Here is a 25,248-nt window from a genome sequence, read left to right on the forward strand (position 1 = left end):
AAGTTTAATCACAGGATTATTTATCGAGACCATAATCCACATGGAATAGGCCTCGGTATTAAAAAGTTAAAATGCTAAATTATATTATTAAAATTATTTTTCTCTTTTTAACATTTTAGACAGTTTTAATGTTTTAGAGTGATTATCTGACACAAGTTGAGCCAAGTAGAATATTTTTAGGAGGAATCTCAGTATAGCCCTCAAGACATTGTTTTCTTAGTAGAGCAACAGCATTGCAGTAGCAAACTGTGCAAGGCTGAGCAACTGTCATTACCAAATGAATGAATTTTCCCTTTAGGTTTCACATCTCCCACCGCCCCCTCCCCAACCCCTCCCAGTGCATCGAGCTTTATATGAGACCCTCAGCTCCCTCATCATGTCCATATCATTTCTCTTGCCGGCCACTCGTCTTTCATACCTTTTATCCTATTTAAAGCATCTTGGAGTGACCATCCAGTCCCTAGCTTTCACCTAGGAAGCCAATCTTCAAGGGAACAGATCACTCCAGGCATGAGTAATGGGATAGAAAGCATTTCATCTCGGTAGGTTGCCAATTTGAATCTGGCACAAGGAAGCAGTGATTGAAATTCATCACTGCATGGCAGGGAAATATGCCCTCGCTCCCACCCCAAGGCCCTCCTAATTCCTGCCTGGTTTGGACAATCAGTGTCCCGGCCACAACACCTTCCCCGTCGTTTCTATTAATTGACAGCCTACCCCACAGCAGGTCATAAAAAAGAGCCTAGAAAACATAAATGATTTTCATCACACATTTCAGAATGAGGCCTCAAAGATTCATAGTAATGTCTCCACAGTCAACCAGTGTGAATGCATGGGTAAGAGAGAGGGATGTTTCCTGACCAAGATAGTAATTGACATCATAGACCTGGAAGATTCTTTTCTTAGCTTGAATGAGCCATCTTGGCCTGTGCTTTTACATTATGAGAGTTACTCTCATGGAAGTTTTTATTAGATGACTCATCAGGGCCTGCCTGCATAAGAATTATTATTTTTTACAAAATTATTTCTTTAATTTTTAGTTTTTGCTGGAACACAGTAGATATCGATGTTTATAGGGTACATGAGATATCTTGATACAGGCATGCAATGAGTAATAATCGCATCATGTAAAATGGGGTATCCATCCATCCCCTCAAGTATTTATCCTGAATGAGTATTATGATCAGGAAAACACTCAAAATTGGGCTGAATTAGTTTAGCAGTTATATTGATTAAAGACAGCCGAACAAGCTGCCCTACACATACTTTGAGGATGGGTCTATATACAAGCCTGTTTTCTTTCCTTTCTGCCTTTTACAGGGATTCAGATATGACTGTGTCACTATCCATGCCTGCATGGAGCTTCCAGCCTAGTTTCACCATTAAATAGGGGTAGATGAGGGCTTGTACTGGCCTCCCAGGTGACAAGAGCCCAAACTCAGGAGAAATAGCCACACTGGGCTCAGACCTGTTTCTGCAGAATTCCTGGAGAGGGAATGTGTTTGAAAAAAAGGCATTGCTTCCTTTCCAGGAATGGGAGTTTAAACAACTGTTATTTGTCATATTACACTCCAGAAAACCTGCTTTGAACTTAAAGAGCCCCTCCCATTGCCTCAATATCAATAGATGCTCCCCATCATCCACTTCAGTCACTTCAGCTCTTCATCTTGGTTTATAGTGTTCATAGAATTGTAGCGTGAACTCACCTCTCTCAGAAATTTTCAGAACTAAATCAACCCTTCATCCTTCCTGAGCAATCATACTTTCAGAGTGATCTTGTTTTTTTCTGGTTGCTTATTAATGATGGTCTGATTAAATCTCAACTAATGAATTCTTTGGAGGCCTCCATTTGGATTCTGTGCATTCATTTCTCCACATTTTCTCTTTGTCCTTCTACAAAGAAAAATGACGGTTTATGGAACCCCTCCCCCTCAGAGCTAAGTGATGGCCCTGCTTTTTCCTGGTATGTGATCTCTCAGGAAGATGTCACTCACTGGCATTCAGTTACCCTTTGAATTGCCCCTTTTCATCTGGCTGTTCTTCCCAGTCCAGCTATAATTACCATCTGATGGACTGTTACTGGATACTGTTTCACTTGTGCATCTGCTGCCCTAGGAAATTGCATTATTCTCCCAGCACCTGCTAGATTTTCCCCAGCTTTATTGTTTCCCAGCCCCTTCCTTAAACTTGGTAACTTTCACCGCCAGTGGTTAGACTTCCCTTGGTTATATTTGTGGTCAGGGTGTGTGGTGTGTTTTTAGCTCTTTGGCCATCACCTTGATAGAGGTTTCTAAAAAGGCAGACCTGTATTTTTTCGGCATCATATATGCTGTAATCATTATTAATGTGACGATGGGAGGCATATTTTCTTGAAATGAAATTAACCCACTTTAAATCATCACCATGAGTCCAGTTTGCTTCTTCAAGCCACTTCCCAGCCAGTTCCTATGTGTTTACACTATCTATGGGAAGTGCATTTCCTTCTACTTATAGTGAACTCTTTTCTCTCAGATTCTTGGGATCATTTACATAAGTTCCTTTATGGGCTTTTTTCTTTCTACAATACAAGTTCTATGGCCATTTCTTTCCAATTCTCTGAACATTATCTAGTTTAATATAATATGTTATATATTATATAAGTGTATATTATATGAACAGTATATAAATATTCACCAGCAGGACTTATAAACCAGTGTTTATTCTCATTACTGTCCTAATTTTTCGCTCTTAGAAAGGTTACAAGGTAATAAAAACAACTACTGTTGCATTACTATTACTTCTTGAGCTCTCGCTTAAAGACTTCCCATGGAGTTTCTCATCTAGTCCTCTCATCAGCACATGTAAACAGTTACTGCGATTACCATCCTCAGTGTACCTAAAGCAAACAGGCTTGCCAGGAGGGCAGGTAAATAACTTGTCCAAAGGCAAATTAATTGACAGAGTTTCAAACCCAGGCAGTTGGTTGCCAAAACTCCTATCTTTAACTACTACAGATATACTTTCCTACCTAAAAGGCTGAAGTACTAATATGACTCATTATAGGAAAACCAAACTACAGAAAAGGAATATGGCTCGATACAGATCTTGTTGAACCTCACAAGTCCTTGGCACCAGGTACTTAACCAAAAGGTGACCCACAGACGATTGGATTTCTCCCAGTGCAGTTTGAATTTTCCTCTTGGCTGAATCATCCACTCTTGGGTTTGATCTGGTACCAGCCTGACGCTGTCTGACCTGGGCTAGGAAGGAGCAGACATGGGTCCAGGTTGGTGTGCTGGCAGGTTTTGAACACCCGCTGATTCAGGCTGTCTGCAGTTAGCTCTCTGCTGTATGGGTTTGTTGTTACAAACCTTTGTAATTTTTGTTGTTACAAAAAAACCTTTGTTGTTACAAAATTATGGTGGCAGCTGCTGGGAAAGGAAGAAAAAAGTTATGATCCCATATGGAGGCTACATTATACATTTCCCAAGATTCAGTTCCATGTTGGATGTGGTTTCAGAACCCAAGTAAGTGCCCATCAGATGAATAACTACAGGTTTATTTTTTGGGGTGGGGGATGGGTGGAGGGAAGAGACAGGATGTGAATTAGTGGCATGATCAACAAGCTGTGGAAATTGTTGAGTAACTGGGCAGTGGTCAGGTGGCAAGATGAGGCTGTAAGGATATGATAGAGAAGAAACTGGGAAGAGTAACTTCTTAACATCTTAGTGTTGTCAGGAATCGATGCTACATCTTATCCTCATTTTCTAGGACAGATATTTATAGGATGGTCTCTCTCTTCCCCCAGCCATGTCTTTAACAGCTTCACATTGCGATATAAATCATACATATACACCATACAATTCACCCACTTAAACCATACAATTCAAAGGTTTTTAGTATATTCACAGAGTTGAACAACCATCACCACTACCTAATTTTAGAACGTTTTCATCACCTGCAAAAGGAACCTGTGCCCACTGGCAGTCACTTCCTCTCTTTCCCAGCCCTCTCCTCTCAGTCCTAGACAACGAGTAATCTACTTTATCTCTCTATGAACTTACCTACTCTGGACAATTCATACAATTGCAACATATACTATGCGGTATTTTGTGACTGGCTTCTTAGCGTGTTTCATCCACGTTGTAGCGTGTGTATCTGTACTTTATCTCTTTTTTATTGTTGACTATCCTATTGTGTGGATAATACTATATTTTATTTTTTCATGCATGAGTTGATGACATTTGAGTTATTTCCACTATTTGGCTATGATGGAAATATTGCTATGAAAATTTACACACAGGTTTTTGGGTATATATATATATACACCATATATATATGTTTTCATTTGGGGGGCAGTGTCTATACCTACAAGTGGGACTGCTGGGTCACATGGTAACTCTATGTTTAATATTTTGAGGAACTGCCAAACTATTTTCCAAAGTGACTGCATTATTTTGCATTCTTTCATTCTTAGATCAGATTTGGCATTCTGGCTAATAATTGATGAAGTGCTGGTCAAATCAAGGCCATTGAAGGGCAGTGTCTCAACCGTTCTTTCAGTTTCAGAAGTAGAGTTTCCAGCACTCCGAGAGAGCTTCATACACACATTTGAGACTACACTGCTAATACTGTTTCAGTTCTTTTGAAAGCAGAGATTTTTCTAAAATAAAACCTCTGTTAGCTTTCCTGCTTCACCCTCTCTAACTCAGCAGCCTCTTGTGGTCCTGTGTGGACATCTAAGAGAGCTCAAGTAGCAAACAAGATGCCCATCCAGATGCAGGAGGAAAATGGGGGACTTTCTGTTTTTTTAAAGCCACCAGCAGGTTCTTTGTTTGATCCACCTTTAGTAATATTATTGCTCTTAAAAAGAGCTGCCACTGCTTCCAACAGAAAAGAAAAAATTCTAAGGATTTCCTGGATGCTGATCGGGTTCTTGCCACAACCCAGTAGGAGGAAAAAAAAAATGCATTCTCTTCCCTGCAGAGCCAGGGTAATGAATGCCACAGAGGTCCAGAAGTGCCTCCGGACGCATCAGCTGCCTGCCGCAGAGCTCTGGAAGCCTGCAGCCTAGCAAGGCTCCGGGTGGAGCTGAGCTCCCGGGCAGAAACTGGCCTTCGCAGCTAAGTGGCTTCTTCAGAGTCTGCCTTCAGGGAAGAAAGGAATGGCAGCTCCAACGTGAGGCTTTGCTTTGTGTATTTTAAAGTAGCTGGGGGTATAAAATGACAAAGAGGACAATTAGAGCTGCAGATACTGACTAGAGAAGTGACATCTTTTCCCCTTGATTAAAAATAAATACGTTATTACAAAAGCAATATATGTTTTTGGTAGAAATTTTAGGAAAAAACAATAGAGAAAATCAGTAAAACCTTCACTCCTCCTATCTTTTGATTACCTTTGTTAATATTCTGGGGTTTCAACTTCTGGATTATTTTCTGTGAAAAAGACTACATATATGCTATTAGATATGGGGTTATAGTGTTTGAAACATGCCTCTTCACTTAATATGTTATGACTATATTTACTTGTTACTAAGTATTGTAAAGTGTGATTTTCGTGGCCACACACTTTTCTGTTAAGCTGCAAGCCCCGCCGCTCAGTGAGTCCTTTCCTCCTGCCAGGCCCTGCATTACATCCTGTCCCGGATGATCTCCTTTCATTCTCACAGATGTTTCAGAGTCATCGTCTCCTTTTTGCAGTGGGGAAAACTAAGGTTAATAGAGGTTTGGTAATGGAAATGAGCGTTAAGCCAGCAGGACTTGTGTGAAGTCACAAAGCCACTTGAGTTCTATATCTCATCGTCCTGTAAATATGTTCTATGTGGCTGAGTTTTCTCCTGCACCCGGATGGAAAGTGAGCAAGTTCTGGGACCTTCTGGTCAATTCTAGGTCATTAAAGCTGTATGGGTCACTTCCAATCACAATATATGATCTTAATTCCATAAAATGTCCAATTTCATTTTATGTAATAATCAAAATTCAATTTTCCTCCAAGGGTTAGACTCCCCTGACCCGCTGCTGAAGCCTGCAGCACATAGGAAGCCTGTGGCTGGAGAAGGCAGGATGGGGAGGGCCTCTTGTCTCTTCCTAACTCTCATGCCCCTTCCACTTAGCATTTATATAGCTTTTCAGTATTTAGTGTTTTCTCTTTCTTTAGCCTATTAGTGTCTTCTTATTATTGAGTTGTATTTCTAGTCCTTCTGAAATTGGGGTCAGGGCAGGGAGGAACAGTTGGAAGAGGAGGCAAGTCTGAACTTGGTCACTGATGTCGTAAGATGGCCCCTACTCTGTAGGCTGGACTCCTCTTCCCTTAGTGTGTGTTTGCAGTTTCCTAGGGCATTCCTGTCTCTAGGGACCTCTCATCAGCATTCCCATGATGCAGGAGATGCCATCCTCTAGCTTTGACACTGAGTCTCATTTGCCCCTGGAGGTGCCCTATAGGAAGGACCTGCAAGAAGCGCTCTTGCTTCTGTGGGTCAGCAGGTTCTGCCCGTGCAGGCCACCTGCCCTTCAGCTCACCCAGCACATCCATCCACTGTGTCTAGGGGACACACATGAAGCTCTTGAAGGGCTCCCAAACCCTTTCTGTGACTTAAAGCAAAAGACAAGGCACCCCCTCCATCTATCCTCTTTGGGGTGGGGGGCATGGGACTCACAGCACGTCAACAGTTCTCCTGGAAGAAATCTTCAAAAAAGCCGCTTTTGCATGTACTCATCTAACCCTTTCATGTCTTCATTATGAGTTAGGAGTTAAAAGGCATTTAATTGGTGCTTGCCACTGACTTTGGCATTTTTATAAGGGGGCTCCTTTGGAATGTAGCATCTATTTTCTTCATGCCGAGGCCACACAGCTGCTAAGTCGCGGTTTGGGGACTAAACAGTGTGATGTCAGAGCCTACGATTCACCATTGCTGTGTGTAGGCCAATTCCCTCATGTTGGTTAAGTTTTTATCCCAATTTTTATCACAATGAACAATGCTACCATGTCTGCCCTTATTTTTCAGCACATTTGTTTTGATTTCCTTTGAACAAATTCCTGGAAATGGTATTGCTCAGTCAAAGATAAAGTTACTATCTCTTTAATCAAAAAGCATAAAGTTTTAGAATTTGAAAATGAAAACTTGTGATTCCTGAATTGAAAAAGATGGTTTCTCTTAGCAATATGTTGCTTTATCTAAGCAACATACAGAGTACAGAGATATAAAGCAAACCCTGTTTTTTATGTCAGATACAGATTTTTAAGACAAGTAACCAGGTATGCAAAAGGATACATCTTTTATTTTCCTATTTTTGTCTAACTGAGCTGAGTCTCTGCTTTGAACCTTTATTCCACCTGATGGGAGTAAAAGTAACCTCCATCAATTCTGGGTAAATTTAATCATTTAATGTTTACATTGAATCCATTTGGGAGCTTTTCTTCTTTCATGTTTTTAGGCAGGTAGGAAAGACATCCAAGTTCTCAGGAGCTCATGGACATGGAATGTCATGGCATCGTGGCGGGCGGGGAGGAGGCTGGGAGGGGAGGTACCTGCTGCTTGGGTAGTACCTGTCCTCACAGGAATCCTGAGTTCAGAACATCAGCTTTTGTCCTCAGGCAAAGTCACCCCTTGTCCTGGCATCCAGGCCCCTGCAGCCCTCACTGCTTTCTGCAGAAGAATCCCATCCTCACAGCCTTGAGGCCAGTCTGAGTGTGGCCTTTTGTTCCCTGGAGCCAGGTGCTCTCTTCCTCTCCTGCTTTCCTCGCTTTGGGCTCTCAGAAGTTCATTGCTGCCTCATTTCCTTCCTTGTCCGGGAAGTTCCCTCATTCCCTCAGCCGTCTCCACTGGACTCTTCCCAGGACAAGGTGGCAGTAGAGTCCCCCTCGTGAGGCAGTCTCCTTCTTGTGTTCTCCAAAATCTTTGTGGGGCTCCCGCCCCCTTCCTTGCACTTTCCTGGCCTTAGCCAGAGGAAGGAGAGGGCTGTGCTGCACTGATTTCTCCTTCTTCCCCTCTGGCTTTCCTCCTCCTGGTCCTCAGACAAGTGGGCTCGCTGTCTCCATGTGTTCTTCTGCATCTGTCATTGGAAGCATCAACTTTGACTTTTGATGCGTAACAGTCAGGCTTTTCAGACTCAAAAAACCTTCTTGCAACCCGTTATCTGCCTGGAAACAAAACAGCACAGAATTGACGCATTTGTTCTCTGGGGCTGGGTCTGCCCAAAGGCCTGGTGTCCCCTGGCTGTTGCCTGCAGCATCAGGAGGGGTCATGAGTCAGCAGGGATTGACAGAAATGAAACACATCTGCTAGTACAAAAACAACACCCCACTAGGATGACAGCGGTGACAGACACATGAAACACAGACCACGAATGCCCCTCTGGGGCTGGCCAACTCCCTCTGGCTCATGGAACAATTATAAAAATGTGATTCCATTCATTATGAAGTGATTGGAGGTCAGTAGATGCATATAGAATAAAGTACAGTGTCATAAGCCTAACTTTCAGGGCTTTTTATTAAAACTTTCACTTGTTATATCCCGTTAATAAATTCTAGTTTTACAAATGGGATATGGGCCAGGCACAGTGGCTCATACCTGTCATCCCAACACTTTGGGAGGCTGAAATAGGAGGATCACTTGAAGCCAGCAGTTTGAGACCAACCTGGGTAACACAGTGAGACCCCTATCTCTACAAAAAATAAACAATTTAAAAAATGGGTTATGCCTTCCTGGAAGATGTGAAAGATCAGGAAAAACAACTGAAAACCTAGAGAGGTTTTACATTCAAATTAAACTGAGATGGATTAAAAGCCTTCCACAGTTTAGTAATTTTCCTAAAGCAATTTGAGTTTGGTTATCTTTATTTGCACACTCATCAAATCCAGAGGGAAAATGGCATTTGAGTTCATCAGAGCAGAGGATTAAATGGGCCTTGGAAAGTGCAGTACCTGGTTAGCCGGGGGCGCGGTCCTCCCGAAGGGCTGCCCCACGCGGACTTGGCCGAGTGGGCATGGGCCGCCTTCCACCTCTGTGTTCCATTAGAGAAGCAGCTTGAAGCCCACAGTCCTCAGTTCTCAATCTGCTCTCGTTCTCCAGGGTTGAACCACTTTAAGTATCAAAACTTTCGGTCTGAATGTTGCCTCAAGACCATTAAGCTTAGTCAAGATGACTGATGTCATGATCTCCGTAGTAACCAACTTAATAAGCAAGAAGAAAATACAAAAGATGACTTAAAAATGGGAAAAAACAGAATAAATAAGGTATGAAAATAGCATGGGAGCCATAAAGGTTTTTTTTACTGCCACTTTGAGATATCAAACATGACTCAGCTACAGTGCAGGCAGGCATGAGCCATTTGGTCCGTCGAAACCCATGGCAATAAACATAAATTACAGACTGTGCCACATTCCTACTTCTTGTGCTGTTCAATTGTGTTCCAGGTTTTGTTTGTTTTCTTTTTTCATATAATTCAGTGCATTGAAATTATCACCATGGTAGTCACTGTAATTGTGGTTTTTATGGTAGTTTATGTATTTAACCAAAAAGAGCTGTGCTTCCGGGGAACAGGTCTTAGGCAGCACTTTCCGGTCACCTTAGCAGAGCTCCTCTCTCATGCAAACCACCCCTCCCACCGCCCTTCACGGGTCTGTGGGGACAGCACTTTTCATGAAACTGGAGTTGATGGTTGATTTAAAAATGGATTTGAGTATTATCTGTCACAAATTACAGTTGAGCAGGTCCCAAAGATGGGCTGACAATGTCCCACAGAATTATATATCACAAGTCTTTTGATTTGTTTGCAGACAACATCAATCCCCACACACTGGGTCTTTGGTCACCGTGTGTTGGTAGGACTGAGGCTGGCAGGCCCCGTTCAGACCATGTGACTTCTAACAGCTCAGTGCTTCCACCATCCCATTCAAGAGCGGAAGGCGGCCATAGCTCACAGAGCCCAAATTCCAAAAGGATCTCCAGGCCCCTGCGGACTCAGATGCTTCTCATGACTCTCTCTCCCTGTCCCTCTCTCCCTCCAGCCATCTCTCTCACACACACACCAGGCATACATAAATACATACACACAGAGTACACACAATCCCCATCCAAGTTTGGCCCTGGGGAAGTGCTTCCACTTCCAATTCCAAGCACGTCTACATGTCGTCACTTCCTGGTGCGGTGGGAGGTAACAGCCAGATTCTGGAGTTCTGTGACCCACCCCTGCCTCACCAAGAGCCAGGTCACTGCACCAGAAGCCAGGTGGGTTTGTCTCTCCCTGAGCCTGTTTCTCTACCCCCACCAAACCATGTTTCTAGGTGTCCTGCTTTTTGTCCATGACCCTGATAAACACCATGGCTTTTGTACCTCCTTTTCAACTGAGAGAGGAACCCCTGCTATCCTCCACCCCCACCTGCCACTGGGAAGTCCCCTTGTTGGTCACTCCCTGCTTCTGCCTGGACAGGCTTTTCTGTTGAAACCGCAAGCGCAGGGCCTGTTCTGCATCACTGGTTAGGAGGCTTGGTGGTGGAGAGTTAATTGATGTCATTCATTCAGTCAGTATTGTTGCGTGCTGATCATGTGGTGGGCCCAGCTCTGTGCTCTGTGGGGACAGCCATAAGTAGGCACATCCCTGCCACATAGCACTTGCGTTCTAGTTGGGGCAGCAGACAGTACACAGACATACCAGGAAGCACCGTGTCCGGTGGCAGCAAGTGCCATCAGGAGGAGAGCCCGGGAGGGGAGGGTGGGAACAGAACAGGTAGAACTCCTCTGATCAGGATCATTTAAGCAGAGCCCTGACTCCATAGAACACAGAGGCGGCATGTGGGCCACGAGGAAGCAGCTAATGCCACTTCTTCCCTCAGACCCTCCAGAAGCCTCTGCGGCCTGTGAGCCCCTCCTCTGAAAGACATGCCTCCACACACACTCAGCCCATGCAGCTTTGGTGCTTTTGACTTAGTTTCATAATTATTTTGAAAGAATATCATGCAAGAAGCCCATCGGATGCAATTAAAACATGTCAAATATGTTCTCAAGGCAAACCCTCCCATTTTTAACCTTGTCCAGCTTGTGAAAGTATAACCAGTGCTACATGTGATTGTAACTCCCCTTGAGACCACCATTTCTATTTTTCAAAACGGGAGGGGAAAAGCAAGCCAGTGGGCTCAGAACATGAATTTAGAATTTCAGGAATCCAAATTATGGAAAAGATGAAATATTTTACCTCCATGGCAGTTGGTCTCCCAGGAATTCCCAGGGAGGACATTGTATCTGTTTAAGAAAAAAAAAAAAATGACAAAGTAACCCATTTTGAAGGCTCTACTCAACAGATGTGTAGAGTATAGAAATCTATGTATTATTAAATAATTCTTTTTAATATGCTCAAGAATAAGCAATTTGTAAGCCTGTTTACGTTCTCACCATCTGGGTGCATTCTGTCACCCATCTGTTTCATGTAATTATGTAATTATCAATATAAGGAAAGAATAGGTGATATAATTAACAAGAAAAACTGATCCACACTGAAGAGTAAAAATGACATGCATCTGTTGAATAGCTTTTTGTTTCTCTCCATTGTTAACTGTTTTTTTCACACCCTTCAGGAGAGCTGTTTTCGCCATGGTGTGCAATCTCTATCTCTCTCTCTCTCCACCCCCTCCTCACCCCCTCATATGAAGGCAGAGTGTTTCATCAGGTATTATAGAAGCGACACAACTTTGAAAGAAATGAGCAAAGCCTTCTTGGAGTTATTCATTGATTCTTTACCTCTGTGAGGGCCCTGATAGTCACTTCCAGAAGATGTAAGGTAGCAGCTAGAACTCTAGGAAATATTTGAATTAATTAGTGACAGATGGAAGGACAGGGCAGTGTGGGGCCCTCTGAGGATATTGGACAGAGAAGCTGCTTGAGAAAAATTCCCATACTCGGTGCTTTTGTTTCGATGTCCAGGCTCAGGCAATCTGTGTTGTTTCATAACAGTACCACCATCCCAGTGGATTGTGTTCATTTCCACGTAATCCCACTTAAGTTAGTCCCTGGAGTAGCACCTTTGTGTAACAGAGCTTTGTGTATGTGGGCACACAGATGGAATTCAGGCAATTTCTTCACCCTGCAAACAGAAATGGCAGGAGAGTGGTCACCCCCTCCTCTGTCTGACCAGGCCAGGCTCCAAAGTTCTCCCTCCGTGACTTGGAACGAGCAATAAATATGTATTCAAGGAGGGGCATCGCAGTGATCTCTTAGTTTCTGTGACCCCCCACCCCAAGCCCTTCTGTTGAGTCCTAAATTCAGTTCTCCAAAGATGAACACTGTCCACAGGGATTCTCCCCAGCAATGGAGGAAGCCATCCCTGAAGATGCATGGTCTTGACAAAACCTTGAATTTCAACCCCAAGACACACAAAGAAGACTCACAGCCCCCTGGACCCCTGTAAACAGCAGTCACTATTAGAGATGAAGGCCTAAAATCTCAACACTTTCCACTGATTGAAAATTCGGGAGCAGGGCTCCCCTCATGGCCTCCTCAGTATTCTGCAGACCACCCTGCCCTCCGTCCGCAGGGATCCTGCCTGCAGAGCGCTGCACCTGCTTCCTGTTTAGGGCGCAGGGCAGGCAGAAGGAGAGTGGAGAGAGAGAAGCATCCACAGGGAGCAGACCCATAAAACTACAGAGGCTTTCTAAGCAATAGCTCTCACCAAGGAATTAAACCCCACTCAGACACTGACAGAGAAATCTCTTATTCAGTCACTTCTTAACTTTTTTTTCTTCAAACAGTGCCACTCACTTACTCTAGGGCTCACTCTGTTTCCTCTTGCTTGGTGATCATCTTGCATGTTGAGATTGTGGTGTTTTGGAGACGCGTGCTCATCTTGGCATCTCGTGACAGAGCCCCTTGATGGCACAGTCTCCGTCCAGGCTTGGCTTCTGGTTCACCTCCCACACGGCAAGCCTCATGTCAAAGCAGCCACTGGCTTCTCTGCCTTCATTGTTCCATGTCCAGCAAGCAAATAAATAACTAGTTCCCACGCAGGTTTCTCTTTGTTTCTTTGAGTCAAAAATTATTCTGATAAGTCCTCCATAAAACCTTCCTCTAATCCTCCATGAAACCTTCCTCTAATCTATCTGTATTTTGAATTGTTATTGCTAAGGATTTTGTTCTTAAAACAATGGATACCCATAGAACAAGCATATCGGAGAAATTACTGGCACGCCATGGGGAGAGTATTTGGAAGGAATAAGTAGTAGGGACAAACACGGCTGGGATACTCAGGGGATTTTCTTGGTTTTGACTTTATGTTTCCTTAAATCCAAAGTTAAAATAGTTTAATTGCAATCATCACTGACTAATCCATTAAGGATTTTAAAGAAAATAATACCATGTGACTCCTAAAGAACCTTTTGTTTGCCATTTCTAGTTTTGAAAGGTTTTAACCATGATTTATTTTTCAAGAAACATTTCAATTGTATTTTTTAGTATTTAACAAAAGAACATAGAGTGATTCTTCCTCAAGAGAAAATTATTATAGAAGACCTATTTATATATATATATCATATTCAACTAAAAATAAAAATAAAAAAACTTCATATTCTGTACTGAACCACATTAAAAATCATTAAAGCTTAGACTATATGGTTTTCATTTAACTCTCAAAAGTGGCATTAATTTTTCAAGTGGTAACTGTTGCTTAAGATGCTATTGTGCCTGTGTGATAAATGTTTAATGATTTGGTAGTACATGCATGGCTTAAAATCCATTATTTATTGCACCTTTGCTTGCCTGGCAAAGGTGACGATTTTATAGCCCCAGCAGTCATGCAAACACATTTATACCAAACCGATGACTGATAATAAATTTCCTTACTGTAAATGTCAGTGGGTTTCATGTGTTGCTGCCATTACATCTTGTTTGGAAGCTGAATGCTACACAGTTATGGGAGGCGCCAGATGGTGTCATTAACACGAACACTGGGACTGTTTACCGCTGACGTGCGTGTGAGAAATTAAAAGTACGTGACCTATCTTTACACTGACGTGTGATGTCAGTGGTGAACGGGTGTTAATTACAGTGCAATATGCTTGCCTAGTCTCTTCCATCCCCCTCAGAGGGGTTTTAGGGAATTTTTTGAAAATAGTTTGTGTTTGAATATACACAGAGTGAGCAAAAGGGAAAATTTCCCGAGGACTCCTGTTTGGTTTTGTATTTGGAGTCTCAGACACCCTGAAAGTCACAGCTGCCATCACATAGGTGTCACCCTCGTGAGCAGCAACCCGCGTCCCTGCCAGGACTTCTGGGCATGGGGAAGCCTTTTGTGCTGATTAATTACAGCAGTATTGTTATTGCTGTTTGCTTGGTTGGGGGTTTTATTTTTATTTTCATAACTACTTCAGATATTTTGAATACTGTTTTGGAAAAGTTTTCATTGAGAGCATGGAATTAACATTTTTTTAAACTGCTGTCAAAATCATCAGGAATTGATTCAAAGAATGAGAAGAAAAACAGTGGAAATTTTCTATACCAGTCTTTTTTTTTCATGGGATGGGATCTTCATTTCCTAAGAATTAGCGGTAAAGACTCAGATCTTTATTTTCCCTGATCTGATGTGAAGTATCTGAGTGACTGAAATTAGCCTTGTGTGTTTTGTTAAAATGTTTCTCTAACTTGTGTTCAGCAGTGGCCACTCCCATTTATTGTATTTCAGCTTCCTTCCTGTTGACGTTTCTGCTTAGCTCTCTTTTCATTTCTATTTAAAAAGAAGGTGGATTTGTTTTATTCCTCCCTCCAAGTCCTTCGCTTGAACCAAGAGGCTATCCCATTGAATCTGACCAAATTCCTTTGAACTTTGTAGCCTTAGCATACTCTGTAGGAATTTTCAGAAAGGCTTATTCTTTCAAAACAATCATTGTGCATTGCTTTTACAAAAGCCCAGTGAGCCTTTTGGTGTACAGAATTTTAAAGTCATGTGAAAGAGAATACAAACCATTGTTTGCATTGAGATGAAAGAGATATGCTTAATTTCTTCAGACTAAGTCAGAGATACAATTGGATGTCAACAGAAATAGTGAGCCTAGCTGAAAGACTAAAATTGTGCATGGAGGCACACATTAGAAATTTAAAATAGAGTCGCGCATGTTAGCTTGCTCACAGGACACATGTGTGTTGAAAATATCCAGGAGTGAAAATAAATGTGAAATAAATATCCAGGAGTCAAAATGGTGGCAAGATAGCAAGATTGAAAAGTTGTATCTGTGGAACAGCACTCACTTGGACCAAACCTCTCAGAAAAATGAGTTTTCTGCCACTGCTATCGTTGTTCTAGCAAATGAACCAGAGGCCTAAGCCAGCAGAGCAAATAGCCACGTAACTTACTGGGCCTGAGCAAACAGCATATTCCCTGGGGGAACAGAAGTTCTCCTCTTATTCTGTGTGCAGAGATTTACCAAATAATGTTGCCTGAAGGGAGGTCGTGGTGTGGACACAATTGGCCATCAGCTTTCCCTCCCAGCCTTTTGTCCCAACTCCTTCTCCTCCCTTTGTGTCTCCCTCTATGTCTGCTTCTTGTATTGCCTCTGCATGACCATCCGGCCTTCTCCTTTCAAAGGTTGCTCTCAGAACATAATCTGCAAATCCATTCGTGTAGACTGACCTATGGGTCAGTGGGTGTGTCATCCTTCCAAATCCTTGCCCTGGCTTTTCCCTCTCATCCAGAAACTTGTTCCCTCTTGTTCACCTGGAAATATCCCATTGATTCTGCTAAATTTAGCTCCACTGTCACTTTCTCCAAGCTGCCTTATGTGACTTTTCCTGCTATGCTAGACCAGTTAAACTTCAGCTGTTTCCGTGGCTTCCCAGCTGATATGGTTTGGCTGTGTCCCCACCCAAATCTCAACTTGAATTATATCTCCCAGAATTCCCATGTCTTGTGGGAGGGACCCAGGGAGAGGTCATTGAATCATGGGGGCTGGTCTTTCCTGTGCTATTCTCATGATAATGAATAAGTCTCACGAGATCTCATGAGCTTATCAGGGGTTTCTACTTTTGCATCTTCCTCATTTTGTCTTGCCACCACCATGTAAGAAGTGCCTTTCACCCTCCGCCATGATTGTGAGACCTTCCCCAGCCACATGGAACTGTAAGTCCAATTATACCTCTTTCTTTTCTAAGTTACCCAGTCTCAGGTATGTCTTTATCAGCAGCATGAAAACGGACTAATACACCAGCTGAGTCCAGAAAAACTTCCTAGATGAGCACAGCCTAAACTACTGACCTACAGAACCATGAGCCAAATGGATACGTACTCTTTTAACCCACTGCATTTTGGCTTGGTTTGTTACACAACAATAGCTTCCTGCTACACTACCATTGTCACATGTACTGCATTTTATTTGTTTACTTGTCTGTCCCCCAACCTAATGAGAATTCCTTAAAGACAAGAACCATGCCTCCTTCACACCTCAGCATTTAGACCAATTGTTGGCATCTGGTAGATCCTTGATATGTATCTGTCAAATTGAAATTGTTGAATTAAGCTCTGCTAAAGTTTTGGTGGTAGAATTTCAGACATCAGGATACTGAATAGGTTATCTCAATGCCCTCAGAATTGCTTCACACATTCAATTGCCTTCCCCACTAACAGGTTAGACTGTCCTTGTTGCTAGTGTTAAAAATAGTGGGCCCCAAATGGAGTCACTTGTGCTAAAGTTCCACTTTACCAACCTGAAACTAGGTTATTTGCTTGAAATATCTGACCTTCTGAGAAATCAGGAGAGAGGTGATATTCAAATCCCATTAAGCCAACAAGATCTTGCTTACATCTCTCTAAGGAAAGTAATATCGAAATGACCAATCCACTACTTGTTCATTGTTCCTGTATTCCTTCACTTTTTTACTGCTGATAAAACTTACCCACTCTGTCTAGCTTATCAGAGCTCCTTTCTGTTTTGTAGGTTGGATGCTGCCCAGTTCATGAATTGCTAATAAAAGTCAATCAGATCTGTGAAACTCAATTTGTTGAAATTTTGTTCTTTGACTGTAGAATATTGATTTTATCCCCCAATTTTTTTTCCAGAGTTGCTTTTCTGGTTGGAGAAATGACTCTTTGGCATAGTAACTCTTTGCTGTATAGTTTAAGTTGTTTCTATAGGAATAAGGGCAGATTCCAGCCTACTTCCAGGATAGTAAGTACAAAATATTTTAAAGTCTATGGCTAAATAGCAACTGTTCACGCATCTCTGATATATCATATGTCCCACCCTTTATGATATGGATTGGAAAGAGAAAAATGACCTGAAATTCTCTTTCCTTTAAGCAAATAGTACTTAGATGATGCCCCATACATTCTCCATAAACCTTCCCCTTACTGTTTTTAGGATGGGAAAACAACCAACAATATAACTTTTTTTCATTTCACAAAAATCTTAGAATAAATTTACCACAGATTAGTTCATATATTTCTTTGATTTCTTAACTCATTATTAAGACATTCATAATCAAAATGTGTATTATAAACATATATATGCTATGATATTGTGATAAAATAAAGAAATATACATTTGGTCTCTGTCCCCAGCTCCTGGTCAGAGCTTCTGAGAAACTTGTAACTTCCTAAATGATAAAAGCAACAGAAACATCTTTTATTACCAAATTTTGTTTTCATTCCCCACCCCAGACAAAACTCTGGTGCAATAAAGGTGAAAGGAGCATCTTTTGTTATTGATTACAAGCTCCTTTCAACAACACCTGAGTCTGTATATTGACAAAATGATTTTTGGAAAGTCCCTAAGGAGGGGGGCTGGTTGCCAGGAGAACCAACCATGTCGTTAGAGGGTTGGAACTTTCAGGCCTACCCACCAACCTCCAGGGAGAGGAGAGGAGCCAGAAGTTGAGTTCAACCACCAGTGGCCAATGATTTCATCAACCATGCCTGCATGATGAAGCCTCCATAAAACCCTAACCAAAGCGGTTAGGAGAACTTCTGGGGTGGTAAACACCGGAGGTGCTGGGAGGGTGGCATGTCTGGAAAGCACATGGAAGCTCTGTGCTTTTCCCCCTGCCATGCCCTGTGCAGCTGGCTATTCCTGAGCCCAGCCCTTTTATAATGGCCAGTAATACAGTTAGCAAACTGTTTCTCCAAGTTCTGTGAGCCATCCTAGCAAATTATTGAACCTAAGCAGGGGTCATGGGAACCTCCAGTTGATAGCCAGCCAGTCAGAAGTTCAGGTGGCAACATGGACTTGTGATTGGCATGTGAAGTGGGGGTACAGGGAGCAGCCTTGTGGGACTAAGCCTAGGTAGACAGTGTCAGAATGGAATTGAATCATAGGACAGACAGCCTGCTGGTGTCAGAGAATTGGTCAGTGTGGGAAAAAAACTCACACATTTGGCATCACAAGTGTTCTGAGAGAATGTAAAAGAAGTAAGGGTTTGTTTATTTTTCCTTTTAATGTAGTTTAATACATGGAAGACAATTTTTGTTCTCTAAGAACTATCCATCATTTCAGAAGGGTACTGTTTAATAGGAAGAATGCCTTCCATCACTTTTTAATGTGTTTCCCAAACCTTTCAGCTCATGTCCTCATTTTATTCCAGTACAAGTAGTTCCTTCATGGGGATATAGGGCTTGAGAATGATTAGGTAGCTGGATGTTAAGTAGTTTGTTAAAGAGATATATCTGTAAGGTAGTACTAATTATTACTTGTAGAACAATGCAAGTCAGGTAATTGGTTCTGTAAATCATTTTTCTGCCATGGATTTACTTTATTCCTGCCTTTCCTTGTGTGTTCACCCCCAGAGAAGTCATTTCTCCTTATGGCTGACCCTGTATTGAGAATGATACCTGGAGTGCCAGCTAGCTGACACATATCAGATAGGATTCGAGTAGAATGTTGCAGAAACCCAGAGGACATTTCTGAACACTTTACACTACTCAAGGTGGCAAAGGAGAGACATGGAGCCATTTGAGGTTATCTTGGTTCATGTGCTAATGTGCCTTATATTAAGGATTAATGAATTTCAGTGTCTCGGAGAAGCCAACAGTGGATCTCCCTTGCCGATGTTTGTGTATTGCATAAAGGCAATCATATTTTAATGATCATATGAGCTACTTGTTTGGGGGCTATTATTTAATTGGAAACAAGTGAATTAACCACCTAAATCATCAAATCTAAGTTGCTATCAATTATAAGATGTACCTTTATTTTATGTACTATTAAGAAAAAAAATGCAGCCAATTAAATTGTAACACAACGTCTGAATGAGAGTCCTGAACAGCATGTGAATCAGTCATATAAGTCTTAGTGTTTTGAAATTTCTTTCATCTATTCAGAGAGGGGAGGCAATTTACGTGCCCTTCAATTGCATTATTTGCTGGGTGATGTGGAAAAATTTTTTTGCATGTGTCTCAGTAACAAAATGTAACACAACTTCATCTCCTTGTCATCTTTTATTTGCTCCTGAAAGGCACTCAATCGTTGCATTGCAAGAAAACGTGGAATTACATCCATTCCTCCAGTGACTAATATTTGCTTCACTAATATCAAATTTGCACCTTGCTGCTCAGTTTCTGGGCCTTTATGGGAACACAACAATAAGTATTCATTTCAATGCCAAATCATGCTGTAATCTTTTTGAAGACATTGTCAGAAGCACTTAAACTCAAGACATATTGTGCATATAATGCACATGACTCTCTTGAAGTGATGACAATGAACAGCCATGGCCAAGCACCCATGCACAGGTGAGGACAACTATGTCACTGCTACTGCCTGGCTGACTGCTACTGTTGAAATGCTGTTGACTGTAAGGCTGATTTCAGGAACACCAGCTTAAAAAAATGCGCACACTAGAATTGATGAAATCCAGTAAAATCCCTCAACTTAGCTTCCAAATCATTTTTCTAATATAAGTGTTTAAGAATTGCCACAAGTGAATGTCATAGGGTAGCAATAATTTTAGCTTTTAAAAACATGCAAAATAATGATAATGCCCAAATAGGGAATATGGGTATATGAGGGATTGAGACAGATGGAGTTGATAAGAGAAAAATAAGAAAAACGCAAGTGAAAGAAATTTACTCATTGAATCATAGAGGCTACCACGGCCCACTCTTTGACCCCTGCTACATGGTTTTGAGTATGCTCTATCCAGTGTTAAGAAAAAAGCCAGTGTTCTAGAATCATTATTACCCTCGGTGGATACCACAGACACAACAGTTTACATTTTTTCCGAAGTGCTGGAGCTACCAAATTGTTCTGAGCTTCCCAGTACCCCCGACCGAGAGGAAAGTTAAGTGAATCCTTCATAAAGCAAGTCTCAAAACCACAGCATGACCTCAACAGACTTATGCTCTGTGGGACAGAGGTGTTGGTATTCATATCATACTTTTGAAACTTTTTAATTATTTTAGTAGAAAGGCTTTTTGAAATTGCATTTTATGCCTGTGGAAGAGATTCCAACTGATTGGTTCTATTTAAAATGTCTATACCCTCCTAACCTTTATTTATTTGTAATATTGCAATACTTTGTCTCAAAGAGGTCAACTTGAACTTTGAGCTGTACCACTATAAATCTGTCATAATTTGTTTTGCTCAAATTGGGAAAATGAGAGTTTCTCAAGGAGAAAAGAGAGATAGAGAAGCATAAGAAAAAATATATTTATAAAGCAAAAGTAGGCTTATTACGGATTTCAGAAATTTTATTCCTAATGGGTTTGAATCTTTCCATCTTTCATTTCCTTGTATGGACAGAGCTCCCTTTGAAGTCTTTGGAAGCTTTCTGTAAGAAAAGATATATATACTACACATGGGTGTGAGCTGAAAATTGAGCTCATTGTTTTGCCCTTTTCAAATGTGTTTTTCAAAGATTTGCCTTTCATATTGCAGATGGGAGAGAGGATCTGCAATTTTACCTTGTGTAACATCTTTGCCTGAAAAGCTCAAAGTATTTGTAGACATTTTTAAAAGACTGTTTCCCATGTTTGCCTGCTGAGGAAAGCAGAGGTTCATGTAATTTACTACCATTTTATACCCGAGGAAACTGATATTTAGGAAAAAGAGGCTCAGAATTTCAACCAGTGGCAAAATTAAGAAAACAAGCCTAAACCTTGCCACCAAGCTAATGACACCCAGGCTAATGATCCCAAAGGTTGAACGTAACCTCCAAAAGAAATGCTATGATAAGAAAAAATTCACCATAGATAGATAGCATCATGATCCATTTTAGTATGAACCTTGTATGTATTATGTAGGATCATTTGTATTGATTTTTATTGCTTTCTAGTTTATCAGCCTATTTACTGTTTTAATAATGCCCGATTTTGAATCTAACATTGAAATTGAGTTTCAGTAATGCTTTTGTAGTCATTCTAACTCATTCTAAGTGCAGAAGAGAAACCAAACCACATGCGGAAACACGGAACTTGGGTCTATGTATATCCGATGAAATTATATTTTGACCAATTTTTTTCTATACACACAGAACAGTTAACAAATGTGCCTAAAACTCAAAACTATGTATTTAAGTTATCTTGACAAATGTATCTGAATCATGACATAAACTCAACTGAGTGTGCACATCAACATCATTTTTACTAAAAAGATCAAATTTAATCCTAAGTAGTTACAATTACATCCAGATTATTCATTTGGCCATTTAAGCAAGTGGAAATGAACCAACTAAAATAATTTGGAATACAGAAATTATGTCAACACCCTTTAAAAAGGGTCCATGAAACACAAAGTTGATGTATCTATTCTTTTACCACTTACCAAATGCCCCAAAATGCATGGCAGAAATTGTTCAGCTAAAATACAGCAAATGCTCAAAACACAAAGACATAGTTCCTGACCTCTAGGAGTTAATAGTCTAGTTGTAGGGTGGCAGGCAACCAAATAAATGGATAAAAGCAACCACAAACTCCTCCAGTAGTGACTCAGCTACTCACATGTACAGTCTTCTGTTTCAGAAGCTCATAGGGAATTATAGGTAAAGAGGTTAAAACATAAACATTTGCTCATTTCTCTTCCCTATTTTCTCATCTCAGCCCGTCTCCCCTCCCATCTGACCTCCGAATCTTCCACATTCCTCCCCGCCCCCCAACCCCCAAGCTCAACTCTAGAATTTCCTAACAGGAGTATCAAATATTATCATTCCTTCCTTTCCTGCCTAAGCAATGGAATCTGTGGTTTGTATTTTAAAGTCATTATGAGAGTTGACATCAGCTTTAAGGAATCTTTTTTTTTAGCCTTAAAAAGTTAGCTTATACACCATGATGTATGGTTTATCTTGCTGGGTTACTGTTGATCTCTACACTTAAAATCATCCGTTTGTCGAGAATCGCTTGAAACCGGGAGGCGGAGGTTGCAGTAGCTGAGATCGCGCCATTGCACTCCAGCCTGGGCAACAAGAGCAAAACTCCATCTCAAAAAACAAATAATAATAATAATCTCTTTGTCTAAAATGCTAACCTAATGCCACTAGAAAAATAGACATGTCTTGAAAGGATATGGAGGTAAGAATTGGATTTCCCATCCATATTATTCTTGGTATGGTAGGTAGGTAAATAGCTTGCAGTTCACCCTGTTTAATCTTTGAAATAATTTTCCATTATGAGGATCATTTAATTTCTGTCTATAAAATGTGAGTCAAGAACTAGGGCTTTTATTTTTACTTTCTATGAAGGAAATCAGACCCAAAACAGAATCTCCAATGCATGGGACATTTTTTGGCAGATGTTCAGAGGGAGAAAAGGAAAAGCTGGCTTGACTCATAGGATCTTGCATGCCTGTTTTTCTTTCCCATGAAAACTCGTAGTTTGAAGGAACATAAAGGAAGAAAATATTCTGCTTTCATTAAAAAATAACCTGTGCTTCCTGCTTCTGTGCAAAATAAACCCTTCGTAAAGCAGCAGAAGCCGTCTTCATTTACAATTGTCACTGAAGGATGTTTCCAGGCTGGGAAGAATTTTTTTTCAAGGCATTTAAAAACCGTCTATACTAATAAAAGAAAAACACAATTTTTTCAGGTCAGAAGACTTCATCATACCTGGCAATGGATATGTTTTTAATTAAAACCTGGGTACAAAATTGGGTTGACTATGAATCATTGTGATGCCTGATCACTCTCCTAAGACACCCACCATCATTGGTACTGGTTGCTGGCTCTCGACACCGGAGGCCACTTTGTGTACTTAGCAGTTAGAAAGGTGATGTGTGAGGCCCGGCAGCTGTTGGTGTTACAGCTATTGTGTGGGAAACAAAAGCCATTCTGTTCTGTTCCCCAGCCTGCCTTTGTATCACTGATACAGGAGCTGTTTCATAAATGAGGTATAATTCTTTACTGGAGAATTTCATTACTGCCCATGTTTCAATGTTAGCTTACACTTCCAACAGCAGAGGGGAATGTCTGAACGTATCTCCTTTTGAAAAGAATCTTGGCTTCTGACCTCTGTCAAGATGCTTGCATTTTAAATCTGTTAACTAGACCTGCGATTAGATGCCATCATTACAACACATATGCTTCCCACCTTCCTTACTCTAGACCACCCAACCTAAGGCTGGCTGGAGTGTATTTGCTGTCAGCCTGCCTGTCTTGGAAATTAAGCAGAGTACAGTACACACTGGCACCCAGGTGAACCAGTAGGAACTAGATTTCTTACACAATTCCTCATGGATCTGTCCTGGGAAATTCTCATAGAGCAAATCAGAACTGACATTTATTTGAAGAACATGCACTTTTTTACCCAAATGGTATATTCATTATTTCATTTAGAAACTATATCAATCTAGGAAGTTTTCAGTAGCATATAAAAAACAAACTGGCCTAAACAATCAAAGAAATGCAGTGGGCTGTGTCGTTCTTCCCAGCCTTCATCCCTCCCTGGGCTGTGTCCTTTGCTGTGTGATTTTGAGGTTCCTCCCTCTAAAGGTGAGTATATTTCCCTAACTCATGGATGTTGTGCTCAGCTACATGACTTGCTTTGGCCAGATTTTAAAAGTATTCCTATTTTCACTTACCTTTCTTGTATTTCTGCCATTGCCATGAGAAGAACATGCTCTGGCTCTCTTGCATCAAATAAGAGAAATGTGAGGCAGGTTTGGAATCTGCAGATTGGAGCCAGACCCAGCTGAGTCCAACCTAGATCAGCCTACTTCCAGCTGACCCAGAATTGCATGAGCCAGAATAAGTGACAGTTGTTTTAAGTCAATGCATTTTGAAGTGGTTTCACAGCCCTATTGTGGCAATATCTGACTGATATGTACTGCTTATATAACTGAAGAGTCCAAAGGTAGTATGGGTTTCGGGTAGGGTTTGAAAAGAATTCCTGTTCTACTTCTCTGTGATTCTCTTGGGGCTTCAACCTGGGATGGTTTCCCTCTTGGCATGATGACCACAGCCGTTTCAGGCTTCACATTTACACCACGTGACATCCAGAAAACAAGAAGGCATCTCTTCTTCAACTATCATGCAAAAGTCCTGGGCTTCACTCTGATTAGGTCAACTAAGGTCACATGTGTATCCTGACCCAGTCGCTGAGGAAAGAGAGTGGGAGTATTCGACTTGGTTTATGTGAATCAGAGTCCCTCTTGAAAATGGGAGTGAGTCCAATCTCTTCCAAAATCTATATTGTGCCAAATTAAAGGTGGGAGTTGTAGGGTGGAACAGATGTTGAGAGGTACAAGCAATGTTAATTATGGAGTCTGAAATCTCCCACTTTCGTTTTAAATTTCTATCAATATATTGTTTGGCTCAAGCCATTTTCCTTCCTCCATGTTGCTAAGCTATCTAGAGACAGAGAAATGGGATTTAAGCTCTAGATCTGAGATGTTACCTTTAAATGGCAAAGCATATGGCCACATCCATACCCCTACAGCACTGGAAAGTGGGTGGGAACCCAAATAAGACTTTACCATTATTCTGTCAGACTTCCAACTCCTGGTATCCCAGGGTTTTAAGAAAATCCAAAGCAGGTTTGACCTATCAGAATGCAGAGATTTCTGATGTAGAGGATGAAGTTAATGCTGATGTAATTAACAGCATGGGATGAGGTGATAAGAATGTCTTTCCACTGACTTCTGGTCACCATTGTTTCCAATGAGAAGTCAGCTGTAATTTTTGTCACTGTCCAGACACATAGTAAGCACCAAAAAATGTGTGTTGAATCAATGGATTAAAAATAGAACCAAGATCTTTTGGCACATATCCCAATGTTCTTCCAAGGCTACTCTGTCACTTCTTTGTAAAACTTTACTTTGCACATTTAATGTACCCCTTGAAGCTTCTGCAGGGAAGTAAATCAAATCAATGAC

At 41.3% G+C, this 25,248-nt stretch overlaps 1 protein-coding gene across 1 annotated transcript in view; it reads left to right on the forward strand.

Annotated features, from left to right (window-relative positions):
- CFAP61 (cilia and flagella associated protein 61) overlaps window positions 1-25,248 on the forward strand; it is a 313,628-nt gene that overhangs the window by 156,007 nt on the left and 132,373 nt on the right. The window lies entirely within an intron of this gene.

The sequence above is a fragment of the Pongo pygmaeus genome, chromosome 21 (assembly GCF_028885625.2).
Source record: "Pongo pygmaeus isolate AG05252 chromosome 21, NHGRI_mPonPyg2-v2.0_pri, whole genome shotgun sequence".
NCBI classification, from domain to species: Eukaryota; Metazoa; Chordata; class Mammalia; order Primates; family Hominidae; genus Pongo; species Pongo pygmaeus.